This window comes from Cyprinodon tularosa, unplaced genomic scaffold (genome assembly GCF_016077235.1).
Source record: "Cyprinodon tularosa strain WSP-4 unplaced genomic scaffold, ASM1607723v1 ctg419, whole genome shotgun sequence".
Classification (NCBI taxonomy): domain Eukaryota; kingdom Metazoa; phylum Chordata; class Actinopteri; order Cyprinodontiformes; family Cyprinodontidae; genus Cyprinodon; species Cyprinodon tularosa.
The window spans coordinates 91,411-105,201 of record NW_024039140.1 but is presented as its reverse complement, the minus strand read 5'-3'; the positions used below and the strand labels follow the sequence as shown (position 1 = coordinate 105,201).

General features: G+C 33.5%; 1 long non-coding RNA gene across 1 annotated transcript; it reads right to left on the bottom strand.

Annotated features, from left to right (window-relative positions):
* Nucleotides 1-11,512: 11,512 nt before the first annotated feature.
* Nucleotides 11,513-12,558, bottom strand: LOC119792396. The gene is made up of 4 exons (XR_005281984.1): nt 12,396-12,558; nt 11,922-11,963; nt 11,664-11,733; nt 11,513-11,527 (listed from the first exon to the last, which is right to left on the bottom strand). It is a non-coding gene; the product is annotated as an uncharacterized LOC119792396 (long non-coding RNA).
* Nucleotides 12,559-13,791: the final 1,233 nt, after the last annotated feature.

Here is a 13,791-nt window from a genome sequence, read left to right as displayed (position 1 = left end):
GCCATCAGAAGGCATGAATATGATTAGCAGTAACATTCAGGCAGGAAAAAGTGTTTGAAAAATGCTCAGCTGGTATAAATAGATCCAAATTGTTGAAAGAAAATGTTTCCTATACCACTAACCACTACGTCTCTGAATGGCTCATAAATGAGCCATGCTTTTATGCTATCAAGGCCAAGTTCTGAACTCACCATCCTTGTTTAAAACCCTACTTTTTTGTCACCATTGGTAATTTTTACTATTTTTGTTTTCTTTCACATGGATGTTTTCATGTTATCCTCCACACAGCTTTTGCTCACAGTCTAATTTCAGTTTCTTAGACTGTTTCCTGTTACCCTTAGAGATGGAATTTTTGTGAAATATCAGCAGATAATCCATTGCATCTGTACCATTGATAAGTTGATTATTCGTTGCATGTTAACAATAAGTTGAACAGGTTTACCTAACAAGGTGGGCAGCAAGTTCAAATTGTTTTTATTTACTAAATTTAACATGTTTAGGACGGTATATCCCAAGGGAAGACTTAAGGAAATTGTTGAAGTTTTAGTGACTTAAATTTTCAAAAGTAGTTCAAAGGGTGTCGGTTTTTTTTGTTTTGTTTTTTTTGTTTTTTTGTTTGTTGTTGTTTTTTTTAACTGTCTCTGATGATAAAATGTTTGAAAAAAATCATGAAAGAAAAGATACAATCTTTAACTTATGAAACAACACACTGTATTTCAACACTTTGTTATCAATTAGAACCTTTGTTCCTGTTGTGGTTGAAGATTGCTGCTCTTATTTTAACAGAAAAGACTATTTATTGCAGCTCTTTGATGGTGTTTCATGACAGCCTTACATTCAACTTTTCAGTCTAGAGAAAATACAAGATTAAACTCTGATATGGTCTCTGTTTCTTTTTTGTTATCCTTTTGCTTTTTTTTTTTTTTTTTTTGTTACATTTTAATCCCCATTATGACTTTTTTTCCCAAAAAAACTTTCCTTCACTGAGGGCAGATAACCAACAAAATTTTATATCGTTATCTTCTCCAAACAATATTGCTGTGCTGAAAACAGTCCTTTGTGGTTCTCTGCTGTGTTTTCGTTTAACCTTGTAACACTCAAGCATAGTTTAACAAAATAATATTCTTATAACAGATACTTGAAGAAACTACATTTACAAGAAGTAATAGTAGTGAAAAAATAAATGTCAGCTGTAATATCTAAACGAATTCAATTAGTTTTGGTTTAAATAGAAATAAGCTGATGACTTATGAGCCTCTAAGTATTACTGGGATTTATTGGTAAAAGGTCTAAAATTATGGTCAACATTAATGAAAATACTTTTTATAAGATGTTCTACACCTCACAAAAAATATTCAAGGGGAAAAATTGTTGGCATCTGTTGAAGACAAAAAAGTGAGCCTTCTTATCAATTCTAGTTTACTTTCTTTTGTTTTCAAAAACTGTTAGGTATTTTCTGCTCATAACAATAATATTAAAAAGTGATGTCAAAGTTGGTTTTCAGTTTCTACAAAATGTCTTTTTGCTGTCACAATCTAAAAATGCATGTCATGCAATTCTTGCCATCTTTTTGCTTATATCTTTGACTCTTTGTCTTTTTACCGCAAATCTTCCACAACCTTAGCAGAAGTAATGAAAATATTATTTACTTGCTATCTGTTCAGCAGCCCTGATCATCAGTTCAAGCTCTGTATTTTGAAATAAAAAAAAAAAAATAGGTGTGTGGAATAGTTTAAACAAAGAAGCTGTGAAATATAAATATCAACAATCATGAAGTCAATGATTTTTTAGTCGTAAACGTGTATAAAAGGCGCCTGCTGTAAATTGTAATTAAGAATATGAAATAAAACATATACCACTAATTTACTCTCATTCCTTTTCAAAGTTAAACAGCATTTTTTAATAAAAAAAAAAAAAAAACATGTAATTGTGCCTATGGAAAAAGTGTCTTCTGGAATTATCTGTTAGGAAAACCTTATCAATTTACATGGAAATATTCATCAAGAGTTTATTTTGTTTCACAGGTGAGGAATTTGATTACTATGTGCTTTTCAAGAATGGAACACAAAGCTTTGATATTCAGTCAAACGGTATCAATGAACATGAAATCAATCAACAAACAAGCATAGGTTGTGTAATAAAGCACAGGTCAAGGCCTGTATCTATACTCTTTACAGTCTGAATTCTTATCAGCTGTGTTTTTACCTCGCAGGTAGAAACAGGTTTGACTAGGGATTATTCCCCCTGTAGGGCTATAATATCAGCAAAAAAAAAAAAACAAGATTCAGCACGTTTTTAACACATGCTATCACTGGAGTTCTTTCAGTTTTGATATGTAGGTGCAGCATTTGTATTTGCTGTCCTTGGTTTGCAGCCATGCCTGTCTTTCCTTAGGGCCCCAAATTCCCTAAATCCACCCCTATTTTGTTTTAAACACAGTAAACAAAGAGATTAGTTTAAATGCATTCAATTTATTCCAGTTTTATTTTTCTACAACAATCAAATGATGTGCCTTTTTCTTTTTTCTTTCTAGCAATAAAATGCCCATAAAACTAATTAAAGTTTTGGATTTTAAGGTGAAAAATATGGGGGGAAAAATTGGAAGGGCATGAATAGTTTTCTGTGGCAATGTGATTTAAAATACATACAAGCCATGTGCATAATTGTTATGTTTTGTGAAATGTTTGTTTGCCATGAGAATCTGCTTTTTTTGACAGAGCACACTGACACAGACCATTTGGCATTTAGTTTGTTCGTGTTCACGTATGTGAAAAAATGTTTTTCTGTTCTTATCTTTGTCATAGAGGTTCCAGAGGTTCTGAGTTCAAAAACCCTTTCCCAATGAGTGCCACTCTTGCTCCCTGAGTAAGACCCTTAACCCCACATTGCTCCTTATCGCTGCACATTGGCAGCCCATTGTTCCCAAAGGGATGGGTTAAAATGCACAGGTGAATTTCTCCAGTGTCAGATCAATAAAGTTCAATTATTATTATACTGGCAACACACGGAACAGATTATTAGCATGAACGGAAAAGCCTTGTAATCATAGTGCAGCCAGTTTCTTACAACACCACCATCTCCATACACCACTTTACACTAAACATGTGTAAATGTGTAAACAAGTGTGTTATATGAGGTGACAGCAGAGGAACATGAAGAAACAGCCACCAAAAGGATGACTAAAAAACATTAACTCACCATGTGGCAGCTAGCCCTCTGAAATTCACTCAGAATGGAAAATTCACTCGCATTTGGTGTCTGATGTGTTAATTTTCGAAAAAAATCAATAAAAGTCAAAAATCATTTACTATTTCTCAATTCACAAAAATGTGAGTACGGACTCGTGTCCTTGCCGCATTTCACCTCCTGTTATTATTGTGTCTAGATATGGGGTGCTGTACTTCATATGGGGCCCACACAGATAATGTTCCTTACAAGTCAATTGTTGCCTGTTGTTGTGTCGTTGCCACGGTCCCCTCAACATCTGAACCTTTTTTTTTGTTACAAACTAAATCAGCGAATGGGCCATATAGTGACGCTTAACAGTATAATGTTCTCAAATGAAACTAAAAATAAAGCGTACATTTATAGGACAACGGCAACCGAAAAGAGAACTTTTAACTTAATATTCAAAGCTCTGTGAGTGCTGCATTGAAAGCTGCTGCTGCCGCAGTGCATGCTGGGACAGCTGTCAATCTCAAGAACAGATGACTCTGCTCCGACGTATACTTGGTAAATAGGGAGGGGCGTGAACAACATCTTGGGACTGTCACTACCCGGTCTGTATCCGAAGCACAATCCGTTCTGCGCATGCATGAACAGATATACATCCAGGTCTCCGTAAATAATGTAATTATGGTACTAAAACTACTTATTTCTCTCCTTAACTCACTAAAGAATACTAATACACGTCTGTTTAAAAAATGTTTTATGACTTTTGTGAGACAATATTTATGCTTTTTACATTTTCTTTTTTAAACTGCTTCTCTGACGCCATCATCAGACATGCTCAGAGCAGTCTGGCAAAATATGAATAAAACATGTTTATCTGCATTTTAGTTGTTTCTTTCTTTAGATTACGCACTATATAGCATAAGGTTAAAACGAATCGAAAACATAAAACTCAAAAAGTCTAGATTTATGTTTCAATCTAAAGCCGAAAAAGTTAGCCACCAGAAGTAGCGTAGGATCCCATTTCCGGTGCAGGTCGGGAAGAGACGAGTGATAAAACAGAAAGGATTTTAAGGCATTTATTTTCTCAGGAAATGCATTATTAACCTTTAACACATATATTTTAGTACGTTTACTGTTTTGGGGGAGGGAAATCGTCATTTTAACAAAATAAAATTGAGGCCGACCCAGATATATATCTGGATGCGCAATGGGAAATGAGCTGCATAAGCAGAATGAATAGTGACAGGGACCAGCGTTCTTGTGAACTGGAACAATACTAGAGCTGAGGCTGATGAAGTTTCACGAGTACACGAGCACATGAGAACGCACTAGTACACATATTGAGAAAAAAACATTGTTTGTCCGAAATGTATGTTTAGTTGGATCCCTGAGGGTCATTCTTTGTAGTCATATCCCCCTAATTATTTCTGAGCGTGGGTTTGGTAAGGCCATAGAAGTGTGTGAGAAAGGAATTAAGAGTCAATGGAAAGTCCTCATAAGGATAGTGGAACACAACGTGTGTGTCTGTCTGTGGATTTCGAAAATGCATAAATCAAACCTGAATTCTATTAGACAACAGATGTTTTCCTCTAGCAACTTGGTCATCATGTGCTGGCATTAGGTTGAACCTTTCATGTTCATTTCCTGGTATTCTGTCCTACCTTTCTGTGTATTTACTTTACTCATCACTGTTCCTATGGAAACAGTTTATTTGGATATATGTTTTCAAAAGTTATTAAAAGCTTAACAACTTTATTATTTCATGTATATGTTATTGATCTCTTTTTTATATTTATAATAAAAATGGATTTTCTGTCCAATTTTATGATAAATACAATGAATCAATGATTATTTTGTTTCCTAGGAGACAAGCTGTGTTTATTGCCAATGTTGTCATAACTTTAGTGTAAATACATGTAAAAGGGGGTGGTGTTTTTTAAGTTATCTTTAAACTCCCCAAGCAGAAACTTTCCTGAAAAAAAAATATTTACTTTAAGTACAATCATTGGCATTACTGCAGCAGTAAAAGGGTGAGAGCAGAATTACAGCAATCTGTAGAACAGGCTGAAACAAAGTGAGGGTTTATCTTGCAATATTAGAAAATAGGCAGACTTTTTGAAAAGGTAGTGATTCAAGAGTGTTCAACATGACTAACATGACACAGCACCTTGACTAAATAGATATCAGGAAATAGGGGCAATGACTTTGTGTATCTTTGAGAAAACAATCAGTCTGGTGGATTTCTCAGGCTGCAGTCAGATGGTTGACTGCTAGCAGATAACTGTTTGTCCCAGGCTTATTTTTTTAAAATAGTCAGACACATGCATCTCATTATAGCGCTGGACCTGCAATAGTTTACATTTTCATTAACTCACAAACGTAATTTGTGGTCTTCTTTTTTTTTTTCTCCCTGGAAGAAAATGATCTACAGGAACCTGCTGCTCATCTTGATCCCAATAGTCTCAGGTGAGTGAATGTGTTAAAATAACAGTGTACATATGGAAATAGATAATGAAAATAATCTGACACAGCTGTGTTAACCAACAAAATAGCTAATTGCATTTTTTTGGAATTTAAACAATAATGCAAACTGTTTACATTTGGATCACTGCTGCACTTTAAGAAATGGAAATGTGATGAGAGCTGTACTAAACAAAATTTCGCAAAATGCTGCATTCTGAGTAAACAAAATGACAATAAAGTGTAAAGTTTAAAGTCTAAGTCTAAATCCAATGGGCTTTGTCTTAAGCAACTGTGCTGCAGGAAAGACAAATTAACTGTATTTATATGAATGGGGGCATGATGGACTGTCAGGATAATATTAGTTTGTTTTACCCATCTGCTTGGGTTTTTAATGATTAGCTTGTTCCCTTACAATCAGCTACGCAAGCATGACTAAGATTTGAGTTAAAGTGCAGTAATGACTCATACTTTCAGTTTCAATCCACACTGTAACCTGTTTTAAAAGTCCTTGTTAATCAGTAGCTCAGATCATTGATCTGTTGTATTAAAAAGTTTTTGCATTTTTCCTTGATTAAATGTAGAAAGTATTCTTAAATATCATTAGACCAGTTGTTGGCCAGTCATCTATTTCTGGTTAAAAAAAACGAAGACTTGTAGTGAGTTGCTTTTTATTCCTTTTGGTTGTTGATTAAGTTTTTGCATTGTGTGCAACAATGATTATTTTCTTTGCTCCTAAAAAATGTTATGACATAAATAACTGCACTGAGATTTGTGTTTTCTTGTATATGTACACCTATTTATATATTTCACAAAACTTAAATCATTTTTTCTTTCCCTGCTTCCAGGAAAGTTTCCAAACCAAGACAGTGGTCTGTTTTACCAGGCAGAGAAAAGTGATAATGTCACAATAGAGTGGCACTTTGCATTTCAAACCATCATTAACGTCTCTTCCCTTAAGATCCACTGTGTTCAGTTACCTGAGCTGAACGTTTTTTATCATCTGGACAACAGCGTCATTGAAGCCCAACATGAGCAGTTTGCTGGTCGGGTTCAGTGTGATATAGTGGCACTGAAAGCAGGATTGGTCAGGCTGCACCTGGTTCAAGTCAGGACTGAAGACTCGGCGGTGTACCTCTGCAGAATGGCCTCTGGATATGGAAGGAGGCTTCAATGGTTTACATTAGATATCAATTGTAAGTATTTGCTCACATAAAACAAGTTTCTGATATATTACCAAAACATCTAAAAAAACGGAAACAGACACTGTAATATAACAAGGCATGGTGGGAATTTTGCTAACCATATCTAATGGCCAATATTGTTTTGCATCCTGTTGAAGAGGTTTTGTAAAGTCTGGTAATATGATTATTTAGAGTAGCACATTATTGTCTCTCCCCTGTAGAGTTCCTTGGATTAACTTAGACCTTTTCATGGTTCTAGATTTTTTCTAACAACCTGATAACAGACAGAGAGAGAGACAATGTCAATGATCCAAGATATGGTAAAACTGTCAAGTCTGATTAAAGTAAATATAGATAAAAACAGATAAAAACAGAACCACTGCAGCGGTGTACATCCTGTGCTCTTGTCTTGACTTTTAACTTTTTTTTTAAGCTTTAGCTTTTTTTTTTTTTTCTTTTAGACTTTTAACACCAAAGAACAATTAGATCAATGATAATTTTTTCCCCAATTTTTACTGACGTGCATGACATATTGTTGTTCTCTACAGCCACAAGGGAGCAGATAGGTCCGACACAGCGACCAGAAGCAGTGAAGCGAAGAAGAATAATTTTTTACATTGGACTGGGACTGCTCACTGTGGCTTCAGCTCTACTGGCAGTTTGTGTTTTTTTTATAAAGCATCACACCCTAGGCTGTCTGAAGTGAAGAACCTACAGAAGCAGGCTCTAATTCACTGTTAATGGTACTGTTTTACTTTCTGCTGTTTCTAGAGAGAATTCATGAAAACAGAAGTGAATATGACTATACCATACTAGTACTATCAAAACATCTTTAGAAACAGAAACACACAGGGTTTTGTGATAATTTATTAAGTTCTGAGATCCTAAATTATTGGTCAGTTTTTGGCAGTTTAAGAAAAATAAGGCAGGCCATGCAATATTTAGACTCTATAAGATTTGTGACGTTTCAAGGTTTTGTCTTATAATGCTGGAAATGGAGAATTTTTGCATGCTCTGGAGGTAAGAGATGCTCAGTTCCATAAATGTAAAGGCACAGAAAATGAAACAGAGGCATGCAAACTTGAAAACACAGTAAGAAAACTAATTTATTGGAAAATTCTGTAAAAAAAAAAAAAAAAAAAAAAAAAAAAAAAAGTATAATATTGTAAAATAAACTCGAACTGCAAAAGAAATCTCTGTAAATGCCAAAATCTGCGGTAAGTTTAAAAAAATCAAAAAGGTGCAAACCTGTTACACAAACCAATGTGCACCAGACCAGTAGGGGGCGTGAATCACAACGTCTTATGGGACAAGACTCTAATGCCAAGGAAAGATTTTCTGCAAGCAGCCTACTTTTTCCTTTTTTTTCTTCTTTTTTTTAATCTTTTCTATCGTCATAGTTCATCATGATCTTTCTGCAGGAATTATTTTGTTTGTTGCTTATTTTAATGTAACTCCGGTGTCTTTCTTTTGGTTTTTAATGTTGGGGGCTAGGTGTTTATGGTAGAATTTAACCTTTTAATTTTCAATACAATGTATGATTACATAGATGTGTTTGCTTATTTTGTTTGCTAAAAAATACTAATGTAAAATTACTTTACCTGTTTTTAAAATCTAACTTAAAAAAAACACTAAAGAGAGTACTACAGCTAATCAAATAACCCTATTGTGGGTGATTTTCATTTTGGTTCAATTCACGTTTTGTTGAATTAACTACAGTATATCTACTCCAATGTAAAAAGTTTGCAGAAAATAAATGATTTGCCTTTTTCTTCTGCTGCTTCATCCTGTCTCTGACTATGTACCTGTTGGACGAATCTTCCCATTTAAAAATAGTTTCTTCTTCATGGTTGCCCTATGCTTTACTGACACAAAGGAGTGCATCAAACAAAGGTTCTGATAAAATCACCAGTTTTTCCTAAACCTTTTTTATAAATTAGATTCCATTATGAACTTAGATTAACTTCACTGTAGAATCACTGGATAAACTCAATTGTTTGTTCCTGAAATTGAATTAAACTTGATTCAGTTAAAATTAAATTGGGTTATTCTAGATAGATTCTAACATTGAAGAGATAAATATTTCTCTGCTCTATATGGTAAATGACCTGTAACATAGATTGCACCTTTTAATAAGCCATTTTGCTTCTCATCCATTCACAGTTAGCTTAAACTGCCCTGAGGTGCACAGAACCGTTTGTTCACTGATTGGACAAGATCAATGCAGGGTGTCATCATAGTTCAGGGACGCATACTGTACCATTCATGCTTTCGACTGTTAAATATAAAAACACATGTCTACATGTACATACATACATGCTTTCTAGTTTTAATAACAAGAGACTGTCAGTCAGATGCATTACATGAACTTCCTCTCACTGCCCACCAGAAAATCCTGCTGTGTACCCTTTGGCTTCTTAAGAAGCAAGTCCACCTGCCTAACAAAAGGAGGCATTAGTTTTATCAGCTAGTGGAAAGTAGCAACGATAAAGCAAATGATACATACATAAAAAAAATTATCTTTCTTGCCAACTTCTCCATAACATAATTTGTGTAACATGATGATGATACTTTTTTTTATTTTAGACAGACATCTCACCAGCAAAACATAAAAACAATAAATAGTTTCATGTTTCTAAGTGTAAATATAATACTACCTACTACTTACTATCAAATTTACATTCTCAAGTACATGATAAGGAGTATATTGAAGGTTAACATATATAATCATTCCCCTTTTCCATTTATTAATTCATAGTATACATTTTCTCCTTGTTTCCAGTATCCTTTCCAAAAGGAGGGTGAACAAATAACGTTAATAATAAAAACTGTATTTATATTTCCTGAACCAGATGAAAATACTACCTACTTCCATAAATATATATACATATGTATCTACCTGCATATATACATAAATATTATATACCTATTTAAATATATTATATACCTATTTACACGCCCACACATATTTACACACTCTTACACAAACCTGCACCCAATTTCCCAAGTCATCCCCAGTGCTGTAGTTCCCAGCCAAATTTATCACCCCTTTTCATCCTTATACCTTTGAATACTAACCATTTTAAATCTTTTCTTAAAATACCTCACACCTGGACTTTGCTTAAGCTCTTTAGTGAGTTTATTCCAGATTAACTCCAATGATAGAAATGCACATTATTTTCATTGTTATTCTATAGTCATATCCCTCCACATGTTAACCTATAATAGTTTTGGTTATAAAACTTTATTTCATTTTTAACAAAGCTGTTTAAAAATACAATTTCTCCACACAGAAAAAAGTATGTGTACCAAATTTTTCATCATCATGCAAACAAAAATTATATTTATAAACTTCTGTTTGAGGCTCAGTTTTCATTTAGTTCTCACACTTTCTCAAAAATGCAAAAATTGGCCCAAGTTACAAATAGATGAGAAACAATATTCTAAGCTCCAAATACATATGATTAGTTTGTAAAAAAAGATAATCAATACAAACAGGTTTCCCCAGTACCATATCACACATGTATACCTACATAGCCAATTTAGTGATGGATAATACGTCTCGTAGCTGGAAGTTTTAATAGTTGGAAAGAGAAAACCATATATTTAAAACCTGCTGACAAAACATTTCAATACTTTATTATTTAAGGTTTGCAGCGTCGTGATTGATTATATGCCGGTATGGTTTGTACTGGAAAATGTACAGGAAAGCATTTACTTGTTATCTTATTATAAGCCACAGTTACATATTGATAATAACTTATGGCCAGCAAAAATGATGTGCTACTTGTAAATAAATTGCCTGTCTGCCACCAGCCAAAGCCATTGCAGATCTGAAGAATATGGATTTCATCTCCTGTCTTCATAAAGGACTGAATAGGTCGGTTACAGAATCTCATTTGCTGCAAATATGCAAAGAGGTTGTCTTTCAGATGACTCATGCTGATTTTTTCTGAGACAAGCATAAATAATGCAACATGAAAGCAAAACTATAAGAAGAAGAGAAAATACTATAGAATATAATCCAATCATTCCCTGATTTTCAGTTGGAGGGCTGACAGTTGTTAACTGAGGCACAGATGAAAGAGGCTCTGTAGTGAAGGACAGGAGAAAAACATTTTAAATGTCCAAATAAAACAGGAACTGTTTATTTTTTACATTTATTACAGTATACCTACTTACCAGTAACATTAAGAGTAAATTTGCCCTTGCCGAGGCAACAGCCTATTTGCAGTTTACAGGCATATTCTCCAGAGTCTTCAGTCCTCAGTCTGGATACATGGATACTGATTCGTCCTTCTCTGAGGACGTCTTTGTCACTCTGGACTCGTCCTGAAAACTGTTCATCCTGAGATTCTGACACCTCAACACCATCATGGAGCACATACTCATATAACAATGTCTGTTTCAGAATCAATAGACAATAAATGACTAAATATATGTTCTTTTGGGGGCAGACCGGTTTGGTCTCGAAGGTCAAATCAAATGTGATGTTGTTGTTCTTCTCTCCATGATAGATTGTGTCTGTTGCTTTCACTTCTATTGGTTCTAGATGTAAATAAAAGTTACAGAGAATCAGGCCCTATAAAAAGGGGCAATTAAAACTCTTTTGTAATTACAGTATTTTCTTCGGTCTCTTTGGTAAGATTTTACTTACCAACCATCGGAGAAATAAGATCAGTTTCAGCAAATTTGTGCAGTCTTCTATCCTGAGTTTAGAAATAGTTTCATTAGGACTTCTCTGAGTACGGTTTTGTCAAATGAATTCATCTTTCCATCATAATATAGTAAGACTCTATGATCTTTTGGCTTACAACAGTTTATGGTGAAAAAATAAAAAAAAACCTTGAGGAGCTGTATGGTGTGTTGGTCCCCTCCTGCTTGATTTTCTTGTCCCTCTCCCCATGACAGGATCCTGGTCCAGGAGAAAAGGACAAAGTGAGAAACTGAAAGCTGGAGCAGAAAATGTGGCATTGCACTTTCTGGGTGTTCCTGATGGGTTATTTTCCAGTGGCCACGATTAAATATAAAAATTTTAATAGCAATAGGCTCTCGCAGCCTTCGCTGCTTGGGCCTAACTAAAATCATGATATGCAAACTAACCACGGTAGCAGAACAACATCATGAATGGCAGGATAATTTTCCCTGTGAGATAGGGAAGAAAATGTTTAGTTATTACAACAGGAAAGAATTGTCTATTGTCTAACTTAAACTTTAGCTATAGCAAAATATTATTTGGCAATCCTAAGTAAGATACGTCAGTTTTAGCAAAACAAAAAAACAAAAAAAAACTGCTTTTTGCTGGTTAATTTATTTAGTTAGTGCTTAGTTGATAACTAAAATATTCATTTAGCCTAGACTCCCTGACAATAAAGTCGGTTACAAGTCATTAAAACATTTTTCTTAAAGGTACTTTACTTTACTTTTAAAGGTACTTTATGCAACAGAAGTAATTTTTATGTGCAGGTTTTGCATTCCTAAAAAAATATAAATAGTACATGTACTTTTAATCTCATAGATAGATATAATAATTAGATACTATTAAGCAGTTCAACCAAACTCTCAAAAGATACTTACATTTAGAGGCAGGAAAAAAACATTTTAATATCCAAATCATCTGTACACTAACAGTTGTTAAAAAGCCTTCAAACTAAAAAAGAAAATGTTTTGAAAAGAAAGCAGAATTCTGTTTGAGCCTCAGGACGAAGTAGGTTCTGTTTTTACAGGATGTGGAAGTGATCATGTGGTATATGGTCATTTGATAAGGCAGATTTGGCTTTTAAGGATGAGAAACTTGAAATAGATTCGCTTTCGTGTTCTTCAAAAACCTAAATCCACTTGTCACGAGATATCATGTGAGATGACAGTGATTTACTGAAGCACTTATGATGTGTCATGATAATCTGGGAAATGTTTTTCACTGGTGTTGTTGTTGATGTAATCTGTTAGTGTTTGTTTAACATATAAAAGACAATTAAAAAAGAAACACCTAAACTTGAATCAAACAAATGGATGCTGAATTTCTTCGGAAGACCTGTTAAATTTTTAAATAAAAATAAAAAAACTTTGAAAAAACATATTGGAACAAAGCCCCAGCAGTTAAAAATTAATTAATTAATACGAGCTAAAACTGTTAGAAAAATTAACAGAACCTCAACAACAAAGTAAATCCATCTATAAAGGAATAAGTAACATCTGCACCAAATGGTTTGATATGGAATTAATACTATAATATAGTATCTCCATTTCCACATTTAATCTCCATTTTGAATTGTTAGTTTATCCTTAAGCTCAAAGCAAGAATATCCTTAACAACAGACTTTATCAAAGCACCTAAAACATCTTTTCTTAAAATACCTCACGCTTGGACTTTGATTCAGCTCTTTAGTGAGTTTATTCCATATTCACTTCAATGATAGAAATGTACATTCTTTTCAATGTTTTTCTATAGTTATATCCCTCCACTCTATCAGTAACTTTTGTATATTTCCTGGTAATAGTTTTTTTCTAACTTTATGCATAAACTGTGCAGTTTAAAACTCTACTATGTATATATATACATATATATATATATATATATATATATATATATATATATATATATATATATATATATATATATATATATATATATATATATATATATATATATATTTCATTTTAAAAATACGATTTCTCCACACAGAAAATAGTATGTGTATCAAATTTTTCATCATCATGCAAACAAAAAATGTATTTTTAAACTTCTGTTTGAGTTTCAGAATATAACAATCTATAAATAAATTGTTGGTATGATAATAAAAATTAACCTTGTGAACAATTCGAATGGCACATTTGTAATGTACATAATGGTGGAAGTGAAGTTTTGTGAGTGTTGCCGCATATTTCCAGTAATTTAGATATGATATGACAAAATAAGTACATAGTAAAGAATATGAAGGGCAGAGTAGTTAATCAAAGTTCCAGCATTAGA